This window comes from Marmota flaviventris, chromosome 9 (assembly GCF_047511675.1).
Source record: "Marmota flaviventris isolate mMarFla1 chromosome 9, mMarFla1.hap1, whole genome shotgun sequence".
In the NCBI taxonomy this organism is placed as follows: Eukaryota; Metazoa; Chordata; class Mammalia; order Rodentia; family Sciuridae; genus Marmota; species Marmota flaviventris.
In genome coordinates, this window is record NC_092506.1 from 50,667,712 (window position 1) to 50,689,820 (window position 22,109).

A 22,109-nucleotide genomic window follows, 5' to 3' on the forward strand; every position below is an offset into this window, starting at 1 on the left:
AACCTGGTTTGTCTGACTACGCGTCTATCATCTACTTCCTGTGATTATTCTTTCTCCCCATTTTCAGTTTTTCTTTTTAAGTCATTTCTGGTTAGATAATATTAACTTACAGTAAAGGGTACCCATTTTAAGTGTGCCGTGTGAATTTAGATCCTTGCCATCAGTACTGTAATCAAAATACAAAATATTTCCATTACCCTAAAAATTTCCCTTGTGCCTCTATGTGGTCACTTCCACACATTCCTCCAACCCCCCAAATCAGGTAACTGCTGACCTGCTTTCCATTATTTAATTTTCGCTTTTCTAGAATTTCATATAAATGAAATAATACAACATGTACACTTTGAGTCTGGGCTCTTTGGCTCAGTATGATCTTTTGCAATTTGTCCATATTGATGCATATATTGGTGGGTTTGTTCCTTCTTATTGCTCAGTAGTATTCCTTCATGTCCATATACAATAATTTGCTTATTCTTTCTTTAATCCTTTGGGTGGACATTTGTGTGGTTTCCAGTTTTGAACTGTTGTGAAAAATCCTGTTGTGAACATTTTTGTATATTTTGTTTAGACATATGCTTTATTTTCTATAAATGAGTCTGTTTTTTGTATGCAAAGTATAACATTTTGAGAAACTGACCCACTGTTTTTTTTTTTAATATTTATTTTTTAGTTTTAGGTGGACACAATATGTTTTATTTTTATGTGGTGCTGAGGCTCGAACCCAGTGCCTCATGCATGCTAGGTGAGCGCTCTACCACTGAGCCACAACCCCAACCCTGTGCTCCATTGTTTTCCCAAGTGGTCCTATCCTGTATTCCTACTGGTGCTGATGGACTTGCAGTTGCTCTACCTCCTTGTCAACACTTAGTATCATTGGTGTTTTAAATTTTAGCCTTAACACATAAATTTTAGTTTATATGTAGTGATTTCTCACTCTGATCTTACTTTGTGTTCCCCTGAACATTAGTGATGTTGAGCATAATTTTCACGTATTTATTTGGCTACATAAATAAAATAGTCACTTCACTTTTTGTGAAGTGACTATTTTACTCATTTTAAAAAAATTTGGGCCATTTAAATTTTTCTGAATGATTTTTAGGAGTTTTTTCTATTCCTTGTCAGATGAATATATATGTGTCTGTGTATAAAAATTCTACATAGATATACCTAAATGTATATACACATGAATAATTGTGCACCTATACATTATACACATTTGAAATTTGCCTTCATATTTAAGAACCATGTCTTTTAAAGAGCAGGGGTTTCTAGTTTTGAGTAAGTGCATTTTATTAATTTTATTCTTTTGTGCTTAATATCTTTTGTGGGGGAGGGAGAAGATCATCAAAGACTTTGATGATTCCAAGTTTGCAAAGATTTTCTCATGTCTAGAAGTTTAATCATTTTAACCTCTTTGTTACAGCCCTGACAATTTTGGAGTTAATTTTTGTGTATGTTTGAGGTAAGGGTTGAGGTCATAGATTTCCAATGGAATATGCAGTTGTTCCAATGCTTGGGAACATGTTACATGTATGTTCTACCACTGAGTCACATCCCCAGTCCTTTTAGTTTTATTTGAGACAGGGTTTCACTAACTTGTCCAGGCTGGCCATGAATTTATAATCTGCCTGAGCCTCCCAAGGAGCTAGGATCACAAGCTTGTGCCACTGAGCCCAGTGCTTAACAAAAAAATCTTGAAACCAGGTAGTCTAAGCCCTCAAACATAGTTATTTTCCAAATTTCTTTGACTCTCCTATGTTCTTTTGTTAATTTTGGAATAAGCACATCAATACCCAAAATAATCTCTGAGATTTGGAAAGAGATTGAGTAAAAATATAAATTAATTTGGGAAGAGTAACAATATTAAATTTATTCTTAAGTAGTTCCTCTTTTGAATATTTTTATAAATGATATTTTAGTTCCTTTTCTAAATATTTATTGCTAATATATACAAATATAATTGATTTTTGTATGTTGGAGTCTTGTGTCCTGTATTCATGTTAACCTGACTTATTCTTTTTTTTTTTTTTTAAAGAGAGAGAGAGAGAGAATTTTAATATTTATTTATTTTTTTTTTTAGTTTTCAGCGGACACAACATCTTTGTTTGTATGTGGTGCTGAGGATCGAACCCGGGTTGCACACATGCCAGGCGAGCGCGCTACCACTTGAGCCACATCCCTAGCCCCGACTTATTTGTTCTTATAGGAAGACTCTCGAGGACTTTCTAGGTATAATCATGTCATCTATGATTAGACATAGCTTTACTTCTTTCTTTCTAAATTGTATGCCCTTGGTTTGTTTGTTTAAGATCTCTAATATACTTCCTTATTCCAAATTTTATGGGAAAAATATTCAGTTTTTCACCATTAAATATGTTGTTTTTCTCCTTCTCCTTCCTCCTCTTCCTCTTTTCCTCTTCCTTCTTCATATGAAAGAAATTCCTTCTTCTAATTTGCTGAGAGTTTTTTTAATTGATTTTATTTTTTTAAATACACGACAGCAGAATGCATTACAATTCTTATTACACACATATACCACAATTTTTCATATCTCTGGTTGTATATAAAGTATGGTGACACCCAATTCGTGTCTTCATACATGTACTTTGGATAATGATGTCCATCACATTCCACCATCCTTGCTAATCCCCTGCCCCTTCCCTTTCCCTCCCACCCCTCTGCCCTATCTAGAGTTTGTCTATTTCTCCCATGCTCCCCCTCCCTACCCACTGTGAGTCAGCCTCCTTATATCAGAGAAAACATTCAGCATTTGTTTTTTGGGGATTGGCCAACTTCACTTAGCAGTTTTTAATCATAAATGGAGTTTAAATATTGTCACACTTTTCCTACATCTACAGAAGTGTACCATATCCTACTAATAAATTGATTAATAGATTCACCAATAGAAAGCCAAACTTGTATTCTAGAAGTAAGCCCCACTTGATTATGATTTACTCTCCTTTTAAAAAAAATTGTGGATAAAATTTGCTACTTGATTTTGAATGATTTTGTATCTATGTTCATAAAAGACAGCGGTCTATAATTTTGTTTTCTTGTAATGTCATTGGAAGATTTTGTTATCAGGGAATACTGACTTCACCTTCTATTTTCTAAGAGAACTTGGGTAGGTTTTGTATTATATCTTCTTGAAATTTTGAACATTGAATGTGGAATCCACCAGGGAAGCCAACTGACCCCTGAAATATCTTTGTGTGAAGATGTTTAATTATAAATTCAATTTATTTAATAGGAAATAGGTCTATTCGAAGTTTCTATTTCTTCTTGAGTCAATTTGGTAAGTTATGTTCTTTTAGGGAACTTCTCCATTTTATCTAGGTTTTCTCATGTGTTGACATTGTTTTTCATATTTCCTTATTATCCTTTTAATAGCTGAAGTATCTATAGTGATGTTCCCTCTTTAATTCCTGATATTAGCAATTGGTCTACTTTTTTATTTTTGAGAAGTCTAGCTAGAGTTTTATTAATTTTATTGATCATTTTAAAGAAGCAGGTTTTGCTTTCAGTGATTTTTGCCTATTACTCATTTGCTTTTGTTATTGTTTTCTGCTCATAGTTACACTATTTCTTTCCTTCTACACATTTTGGATATAATTTGTTCTCCTTTTTCTAGCTTCTTAAGTGGAAGCTTAGGTCATTGACTCCATGCTGTGCTATTTGATTCAGATTTACATTTTGCCTGCTTCATCGTTGATAGCCAGTGTAAGGTTAAATGCTTTCCCCATTATTCACTTATTGATTATTTTGGAGCATGTCCTGTTTTCTCAAATATAGTCTGTTTAGATAACTTAAATAGAACCGTACCTTATTATTATTATTTGTGCTGTACAAATACCAACATGGTGTTGACTAGTTTCTGGGTATTAAAATAATAAACAACATTTTAGTGTGTTTTCAAGCACCAGATTTATCTATGTAAAGAACAGTGTACCTAAGATGACTTGGGTTTAATATTTCTAATTGATCACCAAAAACCAGCTCAGACATCTCTTCTTGGAAGGAGAGTCTACAGCTAGAGACACATTCTGTTTTGACTATCATTCATTCCATTTTCTTGGCCTTGTGTGTATTGCTATTATTGCAACTATGGTACATCATAATATTTTTAAAAATTAGCTCATAGGTCTGTCTTTGCTATGGTAGCCTTAGTTTTTCAACAAGAGGAACCAGGTCTTGTTCCTTGGTGCCTAGTACAATGCCTCCCACTTAGAAATCATTCAATAACTGTTTGCTGGGCGAATGAGAGTACAAAGGCTTTTCTCTGCCCCTGGAGTCTGGTGAAAAATTCAGAACATATGCAACAATCTGTGCATGCTGTTGTGCTATATTTCGGGGAATAAACATGCAGGCCTATTGTGTTTTTAAAATGCTTCTTAAATGGAAAAATATTCAGCATGTGTTGTAAGTTACTGCTCTTACTCAGAGTGGGGTCCGGAATCAATCAATGTCTAGGACCCAACAGCAAGTGGATAACACCACCACTCATCCTTCACTCTTCCGTTTGTCTTGAAAGAACAACAACAACAACAACAACAACAAAAATGGTTTAAGCCAAACTAACCTCTCCTGTCTTTGTTCCCAGAGTTGCAGCCTTGACTTCACAAAGAAAAAATGGGCTGCAACTCCACGACTTCAGAAATACTGAATTCAGAGCACTTACATAATAGGAAATATCCCTAAACCCCGGCCAGATCAATTTGTTCCCCCTCCCCAGGGCTGTTATCACAGTGCCCCTGCCAAAGCTCTCCACAAGTCTTCATCATCTCTTACATGCTTGGTTCTCAGTGGAGTTTTCCAAGCACTTTCCTACCCATTATCTTTTCTAATCATCACAACAGCTGCGATGTGTTCCAGAGGGCACTGAATAAAGGAAAGAGAGCCAGCTCTGGAGCCGGGCAGCACCGATTCCGCTCCTGCTCTGTCACTTACTGGTGCGTGGCGGTGGGTGAATGTCTTCAGCTCACCAAGCCTTGATTTTCTCATTTGGAAAAGGGGGGATGGTGATGTTTACCTCAAAGACTTCTGGGTAAAAGCATTGATCACCATGTCTGGCACAGGGCAGGTGCTTGATACATAGTAGGCATCATTGTTATTGTTTCCATGTTTATTAACATTGTAATTATTTGGGGGTCCTGCAGCATTTTAGGGTAAGGTTAGATGAGGTGTAGTAGTGCAGTCAAATAATGCGGATGGACAACCTGTATGTTGCCAATCAAATGCTTTCCGGGATAGCATCTTCTGAAAGCAAGGTGTTTTAGTCAGCTTTTTCACTGCTGTGAGTAAAAGCTGACCAGAACAATTTTAGAGGAGGAAAAGGTTATTTGAGGGCTCACAGTTTCAGAGGTTTCAGTCCATAGATAGCAGACTCCATTCCCCGTGGCTCAAGGGGAGGCTGGATGTGGTGGTGATGGGAAGTGCCTCACGTGATGATCAGGCAGCAGAGACAGAGATTTCCACTTGCCAGATACAAATATATACCCCAAAGCTGTGCCTCAAAGCCCCACTTCCTCCAGCCATACCCCACCTGCCTTCAATTACCACTCAATTAATTCCATCAGGTGATTAATTCACTGCTTGGGTTAAGTCTCCCATAACCCAATCATTTCTTCTGTAAACCTTTTTGTGTTGTCTCACACATGAGCTTTTGGGGTACACCTTACATCAACCCATAACACAAGAGTAGGAGGGATTTACAAAACAAAAACACACACAAAAATATACCTACATGGGTGTGGTGGTGCACACCTGTAATCCCAGAAACTTGGGAGGCTAAGGCAGGAGGATTGTGAGTTCAAAACCAGCCTCAGCAACTTAGTGAGGTCCTAAGCAAGACCCTGTCTCTAAATAAAATATAAAAAGAGCTGGGGATGTGGCTCAGGGATTATGCACCACTGGGTTCAATCCCTGGCAGCGGGTTGAGGGAAGACAAAAAGAAAAAAAAAAATCCCCAAACCCCAAACCTAAATGGAACAAAAACAGGCTCTTTCATTTAAATATTGCTGGAGAGCAACCGTATCCATCCTGGAATCAGTAGAGATGTCATTGCTTGAAGTGGTTGCTTTGAAGAGTTTGGTATTCTTTTATGCATTCCAGTGAATAATAACTTAAGAAAATTGAACTGGCACCTATGTTGTGCTGGATGCAAACATTAGAGAGGTAAACACATAAATCAGTCATGGACACAGATCTTTGCTCTGTACAAAAGAGCACTGAGGACAGAGTCACTAACTCTGCTCGAAGAACTGGAAGAGATCCCACAGAAACCTCTTGAAGGGTAAGGTCAGATTTTCCTCTAATGGTGTCAGCTCCAGCTCTTAGAGATGTGATGAGGCTTTGTGAGCTCAGTTGTGGGAGGTGAAGTTACCGTGACCTCCACCCCCAGGTACATGTTCATTTTCTAGTTAGAACTTCGTGAGAATCCATGCCCCCAGGAGCTGAGGAATCTTGAATGGGGGGCTCAGTGCTCACCTTTACTCTATTTTGTAGATTTTAAGGGATCAATACTTAATTTACCATCTTCCCCATTTAGGTTTGGAACTAATTGAGAGGGCAGAAGTTTGATAGGTATGAAAATGTCAGCTTAGTATGACTAAAACAGTATAGAAAACTTTCATGCTTAGAAATGATGGGCTTCCTTATCATGTAGCCAGCATTAACCATCCCCAGGAGGGACAGGCAGAAGTATAAATTGTAGGTCTCTCAGCACTAAGTCTGACTGAGCCTAGTGAGCAGACCAGAGCACATTCTTTCTCTAGGCAGGTGGCTCCAGGGATGACCCAAGAGGTGGCTGAGCCAAGTGTGGCTGGTTTCCTCTTCCCAAGTAACCAATGGGATGAGGGACTCTTCCCAGGGAAAATGAGAAGGTAAGCAAAAAACTAAGAGCTTTACTCCAATGGAGAGCCTTCATACCACATGGAATCATGAAACCTAATGGCAGGGAGTTGCTTCTAACACCTACAGCAAAGATTTGTGAAGATTCAACATGAGGTAATATATACATAGTACTAAGCACAGGGCCTGTTCATAGTAAATACTCCCTGGCAATAATTAGCAGGACCCTATATGTTGTTGGAGGTCCTCTCATCAACATAGCCTTGAAGCCATGAAATATACACACTGGAGGGGATGGGAGGGTGGCTAAGTTATAGAGCACTCACCTAGCACGTGTGAGGCTCTGGGTTCGATCCCTCAGCACCACCTAAAAATAAAATAAATAAAGACATTGTGTCCAGTTACAACTAAAAAATAAAAATAATTAAATAAAAAGAAATAAACACACTGAAGGCTAAAGAGAAGATCCTATGCCAAAGACTTCAGGGAATTTCTTCCAGCCCTTCCATAGATCTACTCATTTTGGGTGACTACTATGGTTTAGACATGAGGTGTTCCCCAAAAGCGTATGTGTAAGACAATGCAAGAATGTTCAGAGGTGAAATTATTGGGTTATGAGAACCTTAGCTTAATCAGTGCGTTACTGATGGGGATTAACTGTAGGCAAGTAGTGTGGTGACATGCCTTTCAGGTATACATTTTGTCTCTGGTGAATGTAACACTCTCTCTGCTTCCTGATTGCCATGTCCTGAGCTGCTATCCTCTCCATCTCTTCACCATGATATCAGATCTGCCTTACCTTGGGCCCAGAGCAATGGAGTTGGAAGTCTATGGACTGAGACTTCTGAAACCATGAGCACCAAATAAACATTTCCTTCTCTAAAATTCTTACTGTCTGGTCTTTTGGTCCCATCAGCAAAAGAGCTCACTAAAACAGTAACATTCTTTTTTAGAAAGCATTCAACCCCTTTTTGGAAAGTAGGGCTTTAAACTGATCAGAAATATCCACAAACATCATATAACTACATCCGTACATGTATTGTGGGGTATCATCTTTTGAGCTTGATAGAAGAGGTCTTCACCTTTCACTTTCATAAATTCTACTTTGCACACAATCAGAAACTACAGTTTTCAGGATATGTGATGCATTACATCCTGAAGTGAGTAGCTATCTAAGGAAAGACATCCGGTAGAAACGGTAGGTTTCCAAGGGAAGCACAATAGATAGGGGCATTGATGGAGGAAAAGGCAGGAGAAAAGGATGTGCTGCAGTCCGGCTGGGCAGAATAACCGGGAGGTGACAAGCAACTTGAAGGTTGAAGCGGGAACTGCTTTATTGCGGGGAAACTCAGCAGGAACTGAGCGCGAACTCAAGGTAGCAGGCACCCAAGTTAGCAGGAGCCGCCTTATTACAAAACAGCAGAGGTATATATACCTAACTGGTTACACACAGCTTGATTCAATTAGCATCATCCAGTTACCACAGTCAGCCAATAAGGAATCTCCATCAACTTAATGGCTCGGTGGTGTTGCCTTACAAACCACTCCTCCTGGCAAACTGCCAGGTGCCATCTTGACTTGATTTGCGGTCCCCAACAAGGATGTGGTCTTTTAATGCTCCATCTGACAAGAGAACTGTAAGACTGGAAGATGCCACACCGCACTATGAATGGGAGACACCACACGACACAGATCACCAAAGAGGTTCCGCTTTATTACAAAAGGCTGTGTGTTTATATAGGTCTAAGGAGAGGTAGCAGGGCTGAGGTAGATAATGGATCGCCGTTTATTGGCAAGCTCTTCCATATGTCAGTTCCGGAGCCCAAGAAGTTAATTCTTATTGGGGCTAAGGTTTCCCACCAGCAGGATTTGAACATTGATGCCGGCGGGAACGTTTCGTGCCAGTGAAAGAAAAAAAGAGGAGAAAGAGGGTCGTTAGGCGCCATGTTGGGGTTTTTCTCTGGGGTGCTGCTGCCGTTATACGTTTTCCCAACATTCCTCCCTTTATGTTTTCTTAGGAATTGGGGCGTTGTTGGTCAGATCTGGCTGCTTCCGGCTGTGCGGGGGCGGCGTAGGGCCTAGAAGGGGAAGTGGAGTAATGTTCGGGGGGGGCAGGTCTGGGGATATCATGGCAACCAGAAATAAAATCCAGTGGCTATAGACAGCTACTTCTGTAGGGGTGAAGTCTATGAAGGTTCCCTGAAACCACAAGTCGTTGATGGCGTCGGACCAGTCCTGGATGGAGGAAATAGTCAGTATCAGCCACTGGTCCTGTAACAAGACTCTAGGAAATACTGGAAGCGTTGCCTTGATATGGCGTCACCAGCAACTGAAGAAAATCAGAGTGAACAAAAACAGGATGAAGATAAAAATTAAAGCAAATGTCAGTTTTTGGCAGAAGTTCCATGTCGGGGGACTGACAGAGAAGAGGCCAAGGGCCATGAGGAGGTTTAAAAGGACATAAAGGCTCAAGAATCCAGGATGGCAGATTAAGAGGTTCTCCGGGCTCATTGTCTCCCACTGTCCGATGTCCATTGCATTCCATCGCGCCTTGTAGTGAGCTTCAGCAATGGGTGAGCTGTTCTCTTGAAGATGTTGGGGGTTCATTGGTCATCAGAGGCTGGTAGTGTCTAAGCAGAAGCTGGTTGAAAGTTTGGTTAGAGATCTTCCGTAATTGGCCCTGTAGGAAGCGAAGCAGACAGGGCAGGAACAGACACATCAGGAAAAGGAGACATATGGGCCCTAAAAGAGGCAACAGCCACAATTGGAAGTGGGCTAAAAAGAAGGTGGCAAATGGGTTTTGGTTTGGTGGATTTTTCAAAGAGGTAGCCGAGTCGGTGAGCTTGACTACATTAGTTTCCACAAGGCCTGATTCATTGATGTAGTAACAGCATTCTTCCCTCAAGAAAAGACAGGTTCCACCTTTTTCGGCTGTGAGTAAGTCTATAGCTCGTCGATTTTGAAGAGTAACTTGAGCCAAGGATGTGACCTGCCTTTGTAAAGATGCTAGAGATTCTGCCGTAGAAGTGAGCACTTGTTCAAGTTTAGAACTTAAATCCTGTACAGCCCATAAGGAGTGTCCTAGAGCTCCACCAGAAATTCCTGCTCCCGCCGCAGATGCAGCCAGTGAGAGACCCACCAGTATTGGAAGGGAAGCAGCCCGCTTATTCCGCACTGGGGGAGACAAGAGGGCCTGCACTTCAGCTGGGGTATAGAGAATCAATTGTGGGACAAGCGTCACCAGTATAGATGGGGTAGAGGTGTTGGTGAATAAGATAGTGATGAGAGAACCATTACACCAGAAGAATGAGCCAGGTGGTGCATAGAGGGTGAAGTTAAAGGTGATGTTAGAGTGGCAAAACTTTGACTGGGAGACACCCAAGCCCAGGAGGCAGCGCCGGGGAATCACAGTATGGTTAGACTCCTCGGGCTCCCATAATGGAGCATCAGGTGAAAGCGTTCGGAGAGAACGGGGGCAGATGGAGTGGAGAAATTTGAGAGGTCAGAAGCCTAGAAGTTCAAGGGAACCGCTGCAAGCAAAGGTCGAGTCAGAGAGGCGCATAAGTAGCAATCAGTTGGTGTGATGGCGGGGAGGGTTAGATTTAAGAAGGTTACAGTTTCAGTAAGTAGTCGTAGCCATGAATACTGTGGTGAACTCCTGACATTAGGCTCATATGGATCCTGTATGGAGTCTAACAACTGCTGTTCGGAATGCTTTATGACAGTAGAGATTATAGCTACTGAGGGCTGGGAGGGTTGAAGCTCTCGGGAGATGGAGATGGAGCCACAGGGGGTGGGAGAGGATATGTCACAGTAGAAGGAAGCATTTACCCTAGAGGTCCAGCGTGGATGGTTAGGGTCAGTGATAGCCAATTGATAGCCCCCCGAGATCAATCTGAAATTTCCAATGCAGGAATCCCCGATGCATGCACGTGGGTTATGAATGTTGCATGACCAGTAGGGGCACCCCCCATAGGTTTCGGGCCACCATTTGCAGTAATCCTCTGTCTGATCATATAAGAAGCAAAGGTAAGGCCTAGTGGCTGTTTTTAAAAGTTCAGAATTCTGGGAGGAGAGGGGAAGGAAGATAGATGCATTACATCCCGTAGGGGCGCAATCAACTGAAGAAACTAGGCGAGTGTAATGAGTGCTGCCTTGGACATATGTCTCTCTGACTTTGAATCTCCAAGTATAAGAAGAGGACAATGATGTCCCCGGGAGAAGGGTGGGAGTCATGATGGAGTATGGGCGGTTACGCGAGACAGGCGAAGCTTTAGAGGATAGTTGGGATGTGGAGAGCAGGAGTAAAGGGGAGGTCTAGGGGGTGACTCTTGAGGCTCCTCTGTGGTAGTCTTGTCGTCAGCAGATGGGGAGGCCTCCTGGTGATATGGCTTCAACAGGATTCCTCAGTTTGATTTGCTGTGAAGCATAGCATTGCTGAACATAAGTGGGATGAGGTGGCCCAGTTGAATCCAGTAACATTAAGGGCCCGATTACAGCCAGTGAAAGGGCAATTGCCTTGGCCCATAAACTGAGAGCTGATGGTGCCATCCTGTTGCCATGTCGCTTGGATGTAGAAGCGCCATCTGTGGGTTGGGATAGAAGCTTGAGAGAGATTAATGATTAGTAACAGGAGAGGGTTGGCGAGAAACTTTAAGTTTTGTGGGCCCCAGCATGGTGGAAATATGACTGTATGGGGTCCTGTCCAGCGAGGTTTCAATGACTGAGAATGTAGCTCTCGAAGTAAAACTGCATCACCCGGTTGAAGAGGGTCCTATTTAATTCCAGGTTGTGCTGGAACAGAAGTAACAGATGGTGCAGGAAGACACTGGTCTGCGTGTTCTCTTAGGAGTTTGTATAGAAGCATGAGATAGGGCAGGTAGGACACAAGGGGAGGAGGAGTGACAGGAAAGTTTTAGTTGATTAAGAAAGGCATCCATAGAACAGCTCAAAGGGGCTAAGGCCTGAGGGGGCTCTAGGGGTTGCCCGAATTTGGGTGAGGGCCAATGGAAAAAGATTGGGCCAGGACAGTCTGAGTTCAATAGCAAGTTTAGTGAGATGATCCTTGAGAATGCCATTAGGCCTCTCAACCTTACCTGAGGATTGGGGTCAGTGGGGGATGTGGAGCCTCCAAGTGCTGTTAGGGCCTTTGGAAACTAGTTAAACAGTCTGAGAAGTGAAGGCTGGACCGTTGTCTGACTGGATGGAGGCAGGAAGTTAGAACCTAGGAATGATCTGCTCAATGAGGATTGAGGCGACAGTGTCAGCAGTTTCTGATGGTGTCAGCAGTTTTCCTGGAGGTAGGGAAGGCTTCTATCCAACTGTAAGAGAGTGCTATCCCCAAATTACAAACAGTTAAATCCTGTGTCAAGGCCTGACCAAAGTGGTAGGGACTGTCACTGAAGCCTTGGGTTAGGCCTGTCCATGTCAGCTGTTGAAACCTAAAGAATGTAAGGACTTCTCATGAGAAGGCAAAGAGGTAATAAGAGTCAGGATGCAGAGACACTGTAAAGAAATCAGCTTTAAGATCCAGGACAGTAAAGTGAATGGTCAAAGGGGGATATGAGAAAGAAAAGCATGAGGGTTGGAAACCACCGAGTGGATGGGAATAACTGCCTCATTAATTAGGCGGAGTTCCTGGACTAAGTGATAGGCTCCTGAGTGTTTGCGTACCAGAAATATAGGAGTATTACAGGGGGAGTCAGTAAGGTTTGGGAGTCCTTGGCCAGTAACCGGTGTATAATGGGCTTAAATCCCTCCCTATGGGTTTTGGAGATAGGAAATTGGGAACACAAGGAAGTTTAGTTTGGTGTTTCAGCTGGGTATGGACTGGCTTGTGGTGGGAGGCAATAACCAGCATGGAGATGTCTCAGACCTAGGGATCAGGGGGCAATGGCACAGTAGGTACTGTCAGGTCATTAGAGAGGGTAAGAGTTAAAGGCCAAAGGAGATGGGTGGTAGTATTCTTGGGGTGTAATTGGAGGGTGGCTCCTAATAATTGGAGAACATCTCTGCTGAGGAGAGGAACTGGACAGGATGGAATAACCAGAATAGTGAGTGAATGGGTGTCCCTCCAGGGCACAGGCCAGCTTTATAGTTCTGTTTGGGGGGAACGATTTGTTGTCAATCCCCATAACTGAGACCTGGGAAGGAAACAGAGGCCTAGAATGGGCAGGCAAGACAGAATAGGTAGCCCCCGTGTCCACAAGGAAGGTTATGGACTTACCTGCTGCCTGGAACATTACCCTGGGCTCAGAGAGGGCTGAGGGGTTCTTCGAATCTGGGATTCTTCAGTCTTCTGCAAACCCCAAAAGTTCAGGAGAAGGGACTGCCTGACTGGTCATACCCCTGCGTAGAGGCGCCGAGGAAGGGCCAGCCCCGCGCAGTCAATCTTCCAATGTCTTGTCTGCTTACAGGTGGCGCATGGCCTGGAAGGAGGCCGTGGGTTTGGGCATTGGCGAGCCCAGTGACTTTCGCATCCATATTTGAGGCAAGCCTCTGGTGGAGAGGAATGCTGGTTCCCCTCTGAAACTTTTGCTGGAGATGTAGGCCTCAGGGCTGCTGTCAAGGCCTGAGTTTGGGGTGTTACCTTCTTTTCTGCAATGGAGCCTGCTTTAAAAGCCATTTTCACCAGATCTCAGATAGGGGTCTGAGAGGCCTCCTCAGCTCATTTGAGCTTTTTCTAATATCATGAGCCGATTGAGTAATGAAATGGGTTGCTAACATTGTAGCCCTGATGGGAGACTCAAGATCTAGCTTAGTGTATTTGGTTAGGGCCTCTGTAAGGCGGTTGAGAAATAAGGATGGATCTTCATCAGGGTTCTGGGTAATGTCCTTCAGTTTATCAAAGTTAACTACCTTATTAGAAACTGCTTGCATGCAGTCCCAGTTAGGTTCAGTTATGGGACATGCACGCGGACTATCCCTTCAGCACCAGCTACTTCCCTGAGAGGACAAAGGAACTGTGAGTTATCTGATAAGAGGGATCAGTAAAGCACTGACATGAGAAGAGAGGCATGAGTAGGGGGAGGGGAAGGGCTTATCAGTAGAAGAGGTGAGCAGAGTGGGTGAGGAGGCTGGGAGGGATCTGCAGATCCCACCCATTGCAGCCAGGTGGGACCCATCCTGCCTGCCCTTTGGAACCTGGCGGCAAAGGGAAGCGCACGCAAGTCGGGGGCTCGCGCGAAAGCTGCTGTGGAGCAATGAAGGTGAAGGACAGCGGCTCACCCACCAGCTGAGGTGGGATCCCGAAGCCTCTCCAGGCTGCCGAGGGTGCACTACCGGCCCGTTTCGCCCACCGCACCAGGAAGGTGGAGCACCAGTGCACGTGTCTGGTGGCCAGGCAGACTGGAAGCACACAGACAGGCCCACTGGCCGCGGCGGCGGCAGACAGGAAGAAGAGGGAGGGGAGGGGGATGTCTCCATGGAGGAAGAGGAGGGGGAGTGCACAGGCAGGGCCGCGGGCGGCGGCTGCAGCAGGGAGAGGGAGAAGACGTGGATGCGGTACTGCTGGGAGGGAGAGCAGACATGAAGAGCGGAGGGAAGGGCACAGAGGGGAAGGTTGGAAACAGAGAGCAGAAGGCAGGACAGGGAGACCTGGGAACCTCTTTCTACCCTTTCAGGCTCCGGCAATAGTTAAAAGGTCCCGGAGGAAATTTGGATCTAACGAGCCTTCTGGAGGCCAATGATTGTCATTATCTAGTGGATATGTAGGCCAATCTTAGGTACAAAATCTGATAAGAAGTTTGGGCTTGAGGTCCGGGGAGAGAAAGAGTAGCCAAATTCTTAAGGAGACACTTGAGTGGTGAGGTTTCTGGTATAGATGAGGAGGCACCCATAGTTAGAGAGTGGAGGAGGGGACAGCAAAGGGAGAAAAAGAATTAACCCGGCCGTAGGGGCTTTCTGAGAGCGTAGAGCAGATGGAGGGTCATGTGGGCGTCCCCAAAGTGACCAGTCCACTGCGAGTAGGCACAGAGGGCATAGCTCGGTTGTCACCGACGAAGTGCAGTCTGTGTGACCCTGTAAGGTCCAGGCCACGGGCAATCTGCCGTCAGGAAAATTTTTCTTTTTTTAAATTTATTTATTTATTTTTTTAAAATTTTTATTATTGGTTGTTCAAAACATTACATAGTTCTTGACATATCATATTTCACACATTTGATTCAAGTGGGTTATGAACTCCCCAGGAAAATTTTTCCACCAGAACGAGAGAGAGTCAAGGAAGGAAGGAAAGAGCCCCAGCAGAACGCAGCTCCAGGCCGGAAGTTCAGCTCTGGGCTGAACACAGCTCCGGTGGGGCGCGGCTCTGGCGGGATGCGGCTCCCATGGGACGCAGCTCCCGCAGGACGCAGCTTCCGCGGAGGAGGAAGAAACCAGGGAGCCTCTCTCGTGTAAACCCAGAAGCCTCACGCCCCAAAGGGAAGCGGTCGCCAGAGGGTCTACTGCAACCAATGAAGGTCTTAGTGGGGTGCATTCACTCTTCCCTACTGGGCGTCAGGAGCTTGCCAGAGGATCACGGTCGCGTCGCCAGCTGCTAGCCTGAAGGGAGTTGGCGAGTGGGGGGGGGGAGGGGGAACTTACCTAAACCTGATCAGTGGTGAGTGCAGGGAGCCAGCGCCCAAAAAGACAGACAAGGGCAAAATGTGTAGTTGGTGATGGCGGTGGCGGAGACAGGGCTTGGTTTGTTGAGCACACCATCTCCCAGGTTTTCGGCACCACTGTAAGACTGGAAGACGCCTCACTGCGCTACGAATGGGAGACACCACACGACACAGATCACTGAAGAGGTTCTGCTTTATTACAAAAGGCTGTGTGTTTATATAGGTCTAAGGACAGGTAGCAGGACTGAGGTAGATAACAGGTCGCCTATTTATTGACAAGCTCTTCCATATGTCAGTTCCGGAGCCCAAGAAGTTAATTCTTATTGGGGCTAAGGTTTTCCACCTGCAGGATTTGAACATTGGCACCGGCGGGAACGTTTCGCGCCAGTGGGAAAAAAAAAGAGGAGAAAGAGGGTTGTTAGGCGCCATGTTGGGGTTTTTCTCTGGGGTGCTGCTGCCGTTATATGTTTTCCCAACAAGAACTAAATGTATCTGACCCAAACATAGCAAGAGGAGGTTCACTGGAGACGTGTGCAGTCAACTGAGATGATTGTCTGCCCAGCCCAGGCCTAGACTGAACATATCCACTCCAACTATAAATCAAAATTTTAAAGAATACTTTAGCACCCAAGGGGGCAGGGAGAGAAACCAAGGAGATCCCATGGCCTCTATTTGTTGGCATAAATTGGGTTCTATTCAAAGATAAGTCAACAGTAAATGAGTACCCTATAAAAAAGTTACTGTGGCATAAAGAAAATGGGAAATTTTTATTGTCTAGACTCAGGGGAAAAATGTAACTCTCAAAAGTACTCACTACAAAGTCAAACTCTTTTGAAGACATTTGCTTGTTGTTTTCAGTAAGAAACTGCCAAAAAACTTCTAGAACTCATAAATGAATTCAACAAAGTAGCAGGATATAAAATTAACACCCATAAATGCATTGCATTTCTATACACAGGTGATGAATCAACTGAAAGAAAAATTAGGAAAACTACCCCATTGAGAAATAGTCTCAAGAAAATAAAATATTTGGGAATCAATTTAACAAAAGAGGTGAAAGAACTTCTACAATGAATACTACAGAACTCTTAGAAGATGGAAAGATCCTTAGAAGATGGAAAGATCTCCCATGTTCTTGGATAGGCAAAATTAATACTGTCAAAATGGCCATACTACCAAAAGCACTATATAGATGTAATACAATTCCTATTAAGGCTCTGATGAGGATCTTCATAGAAATACAAAAAGCAGCCATTAAATTCATTTGGAATAATAGGAGGCCCAGAATAGCCAAAGCAATCCTCAGCAACAAAATTGTAGCAGGAGGCATCACAACATCAGACCTTAAATTATACTACAGAGCTATAGTAAAAAAAAAAAAAAAAGGTATGGTACAGCACTCAAAACAGACCTGAAGACCATTCTTCAGAATAGAAGACACAGAGACAAACCCACAAAAATACAGTTATCTCATACTAGACAAAGGCACCATAAACATACATTTGAGAAAAGATGGCCTTTTCAACAAATTGGTGCTGGGAAAGCCAGAAATCTATATGTAATAAAATTAAATTAGATTCCTATCTCTCACCCTGCACAAAACTCAACTCAAAAGTGGATCAAGGGGGCTGGGGTTTTGGCTCAGTGGTAGAGCAATTGTCTAGCTTGCATGAGGCGCTAGGTTCAATTCCAGGAACCACATAAAAATAAACAAAGGTATTGTGTCAATCTACAACTATTAAAAAAAATCAGTGGATCAAGGACATAGGCATTAGACCAGAGATCCTGAGCATACTAGAAGAAAAAGTAGGCCCAACTCTCCATCATGTTGGCTTAGGAACAAATTCCTCAACAAGACCCTGAAAGTGCAAGAAGTAAAATCAATAAATGAGAGGTTATCAAACTAAAAAACTTCACAGCAAGGGAAACAAAAGAGTCTACAGAATGGGAGAAAATCTTTGCCACCTGCATCTCAGATAAAACATTAATCTCCAGGTTATATAAAGAACTCAAAAAAACTTAACACCAAAAACAAACAAAACAACAACAACAACAACAAAACCCCAAATAACCCAATCAACAAATGGGTAAAGGAACTGAACAGACACTTCACAGAAGATGAAATACAAATGGTCACAAAATACATGAAAAATGTTCAACATCACTAGCAATTAGAGAAATGCAAATTAAAACTACACTGAGGTTTCATCTCACTCTAGTCAGAATGGCAATTATCAATAATACAAGTAACAAATGTTGGTGAGGATGTGGGGGAAAAGGCATATGTATACATTGCTGGTGGGACTGCAAATTGGTCCAACCACTCTGGAAAGCAGTATGGAGATTCCTCAGAAAACTTGGAACCACCCTTTGACCCAGTTACCCATGTCTTCAGCACATACCCAAAGGATGTGTGATGTGACACAGCCACATCAAAGTTCAGAACAGCTCAACTCACAATAGCTAAACTATGGAACCAACCTAAGTGCCCTTCAACAGATGAATGGATAAAGAAAATGTGGTACATATATACAATGGGATATTACTCAGCCATAAAGAAGAATAAAATAATGTATTCGCTAGCAAAGGATGAAACTGGAGGCACTTATGCTAAATGAAATAAGCCAGTCCCCCCAAAATCAAAGGCTGAATGTTCTGATTTGCGTATGCTGAACTCAAAATAGGCATGGGAGGAGTTTCTCTGGATTGGACAGGCGTGAATTGGGGAAGGGAGGGGAGATGGGAATGAGAAAGACTAATTGGACATGACTTTCCTATGTTCATATATGAATACATGACTGGTGTAACTCAAAAACAGGTATAATCACAATAATGGGAAGTTATATTCCATATATGTATAATATGCCAAGCTACTGTCATGTACAACTAAAACAAAATTTTAAAAATTGCTATTTAAAAAAGATGTCATGATCTCCCTGAAAAAGGATTCACATAAAATAGCGAGAGAGGAAGAGGAGCCCAGAGCCAACACCTAGAGCAGGACTCACATTCACATGGATGTGCAACATGATCTTATAAAATGGAAGTGTTCTGTAGGCAAAATTAAAACAGGATAAAGATAATTACGTAAGTTTATTAAAACTTATGAGAGAAAAGGATAGTGTTTGGAGATTAATATGGTTTGGTATGTTCCAGGTGACATTAGTATTTATTCCAAGTGACAGTTTTAAATTTTTGAGGACAATAAAGTTTTTATAAGAATCCATGCAACAAACCATAGGACAAAAAAAACCAACATATTATCAACAAAGGAACAAAAATCAGATTTCTCTTTGGCAACCGTGAATAATTTAAGAAAATAGAGCAACGCATCTGTAGTTTTGAAGGAAAAAAAAATGTGACCCAAGAAATCAAGTGAGAGGGGAATTGAAATTCAAGAATGTTAAACTGTAACACAGTTGAATAGGTGATAAGCACCGAAAAACAGGTGAACGCATGAACATTAACTCAGCCTCCTGCTGGGAAAAAGAAATCGCAGATAAACAGAGGGAACTTAACACAAGCCACTTACTTAGGGAAATGGTCTTCCTGAAGACACAAAGCAGGCGTTGATTTTCAAACTTTAATGTGTATTCAAATCACGTGGGATATTTTTACTTGTGGTGCTGGGGATTAAACCCAGGTCCTTATATGCATGCTAGGCAAGTACTTTACCACTGAGCTACTCCCCCACCTACGTGGGATTTTTTTTTTTTTTAATACAGATTCAAATTTGATAGTTTGGGTGTGGGGCCTGAGATTCAGCATTTTTTAATTTTTTTTGGTATCAGGGATGGAACCCAGAGGTTCACTTAACCACTGAGCTACATCCCCAGCCCTTTTTATATTTTGAGACACGGTGTCCCTAACTTGCTTAGGGCCTTGCTGAGTTGCTGAGGCTGGCTTTGAAGTTGTGATTCTCCCACCTGCTGGATTACAGGTGTGCACCACCCGGTGAGATTCAGCATTCCCAGAGAAAGTCTGTGCTAGTGGTCCCTGAACCATATTTTGAATAGTTGGGAGGTAGAAGAAGTTAGGAAAACCAGAGATTAGCAATAGCAGGAAGCCAAAACTTCCCTTAGGACTGAAGGAACTTGGGAAGAAGCTGTTTCAGGGCAGGGAGTGCTAGCTTGTCATGGGCCCAGGGCTTCCTGATGGGCGCGGGGCTGAGGTCGGGGGTGGGGGGGCTGTCTGCCAGGATCTGCAATCACAGTGGAGATAGAGTTGTTGCAGGAGGGAAAGCTCTTGGCTTCTCCTCCCTTCTAGCTTCTGATCTTTAAGTTTTTCCTACTACTATATTTTTCCCCCCCAGTCTCACTGGCTACCTGCTTCCTCTGGTAATGAGCAGGTCAATCAGGTTGATATTATTCTTTCTCTGGGTCACCCTTAAACACCTCATTGCATTAATATGCTGAGCCATGAAGCTTGATCACAATGTCTCCTTCTAAATTTGTGCAGTCAAACGAATTCCAGAGGGCTATCTAGGTCGAGGACCCACCCTCTCAGCAAGTGCTGGATGTGGGGAGTAAGTGGATGAGTGAGGGAGAAATACAAGTACAGTTTACGTTAATAACAAACATAGGTTTTTTTAAAGTGCTACTACACTAGGTAGCTCGTATCTTTCAGTTTCTAGAACATACCAAGATCTTTCCCTTTCAAGGCCTTAGCAAAGGCTGAGCCCTTTCATAGATGCTCCCCGCCCGCCCCAAATCTCTGTGGCTGGTCAACTCCTGCTTATCATTTAGAGCTTAGCACTAATTTATTAACAGAAATCTCCCCTAAGACTCCAGGCTACAGAAGAGCTACCTAAAATAATTTCTCACGACATCGTTTTCTTGTTCTTTTTGGCACTGATCGCTGAATGAAATTATATATTAATGTAATTATGCTCTATGTCTTTGTCCCCACTAGACCATAAATTCCATGAGGGTAAAAATTAACGTCTACTTCATTAGATGCTGTATTTCCCATGCCTGGAAAACTAGATTAATAAACGCATGCACCTTTCCAACTCATTAGTATGAAAAAGCAGGTTGAGTAGTTTTGGTGGTTAATGAACATATTCCTGATTTTCATGTTTGTGAATATCAAGATAATGGGATTTGGCATTTTGACATAATGGAAGGTACTTTGCTCTGGTAATGAGCTGGTCAATCAGGTTGATATTATTCTAAACTTTTGCAAGCTGCATCATACATGGAACCACATAAAAGTGGCCTTGTGAAACAGATAATGACAGCTACCCTTTGTTGAACACTTACCCCCTGCCAAGCACTGTGCTGTTTTATAGACGTTATTTTATTTCATCTTTACAACCACCTAAGAGATGGTCGTTATTCTCGTTTTACTAATGAGGACCTGAAACTCAGAGCAGTTGAATGATGATGACCTATAGCTCATAATGCAGTAAAGCAAAGATGAAGACCCCTGGTTTTCTGTGTGTGTCAATCAACTAACTTGTATTTATAAAAAACTAATTTCAAGTGTAATGTATTTTCCCCCTTTTCTAACTCACAGGAAGAAGAGAGAGAAGACCTAAGTTGTAAATATCAGAAAATCTCCAGGGAATGTTCTTGCCTAGGTGGAAGGTAAGTTAAGCAAGGGTCCAAGGGTAGGGCAGCCCCTGGGAGGCCCAGCGTGGAGCGTGGGTATCCCCTAGCTGCAAGGACCCGACAGAGGTCTTTGTGGGAAGTTAAATGTGAATATGAGTCATAAGAAAGTTTGGGAGGTGGAATCCAGTGCTGTGCCAGCTCACAAGAGCTGACGGGTAAATTCTCAGGAGATTTATAAATTGATTATTAGATGCGAGTCATTATTATCATCATTATTTTTTGTGGGGCTGAGAATTGAACCCAGGACCTCACATATGCCTCCTCAAGTACTCTCCTACATCCCCAGCCCCAGATGCAGTCTTAAAAACTTAAAATCAGAATTTTATATTTAAAGCGAAGGTGACAAACACCCCAAACATGTCACTTCCTGATTATTTTATTACATTTCACTCTTATCTATGCTCTTGAGTTGTTTACATCTGCTGAAACTGAAGGGTGAAAATTCTCTACAGTGGTATGCCCCTGTGCGTTGCTTCCCAGGAATGACACATGGCAGCTTGAAATCCTGTATTGTGTAGTGTTTGCACCATGGAAATGGGCAAGGGTTGTGGATGGCTCCCACCCTCCCGAAAGCTGATGGTCACCATCAGCACACCACTGGTTTAATCCCTGGGGAAAGGGTCAACTTCAGACTGGTATGTCAAGGGCCAGATTAAAATATCAGGGGCCTGTGGTTGTTTTCCTCTGTTACTTGGGACAGCTAGCCGTCAGGGGGTTGAAGAATAGGGTTTGATATATTACAAATCGAAACATTAGAAAGGAGCTCTGAGCCTGCCAAGTAGACAGCATGAGCAAAGCTCACCCTCCCTGAGATGAGAAAAAACTTATGGACAAAAGGTTATCATTGAAGTCAAAAGGTGACAGATATGTCTAAGGAATGTCATGGGGATTTGACCCCTGTGTGAATCCTGTGACAGATGAATGTGCGGCAATGGCAACAGAACAACATTGGAATGGTGGTAGTAAGAGGAAAGAGAATGATCATGTTAGAAGCTCTGGAATGAGCGTAACTAATGGCTGCTTGGTAGGGAAATCTGTGGCTCCTCTC

General features: G+C 42.9%; 1 pseudogene; it reads left to right on the forward strand.

Annotated features, from left to right (window-relative positions):
- The first annotated feature begins 21,848 nt into the window (after positions 1 to 21,848).
- On the forward strand, positions 21,849 to 22,065 carry LOC114098134 (small nuclear ribonucleoprotein G pseudogene; annotated as a pseudogene).
- The last annotated feature ends 44 nt before the right edge of the window (positions 22,066 to 22,109 follow it).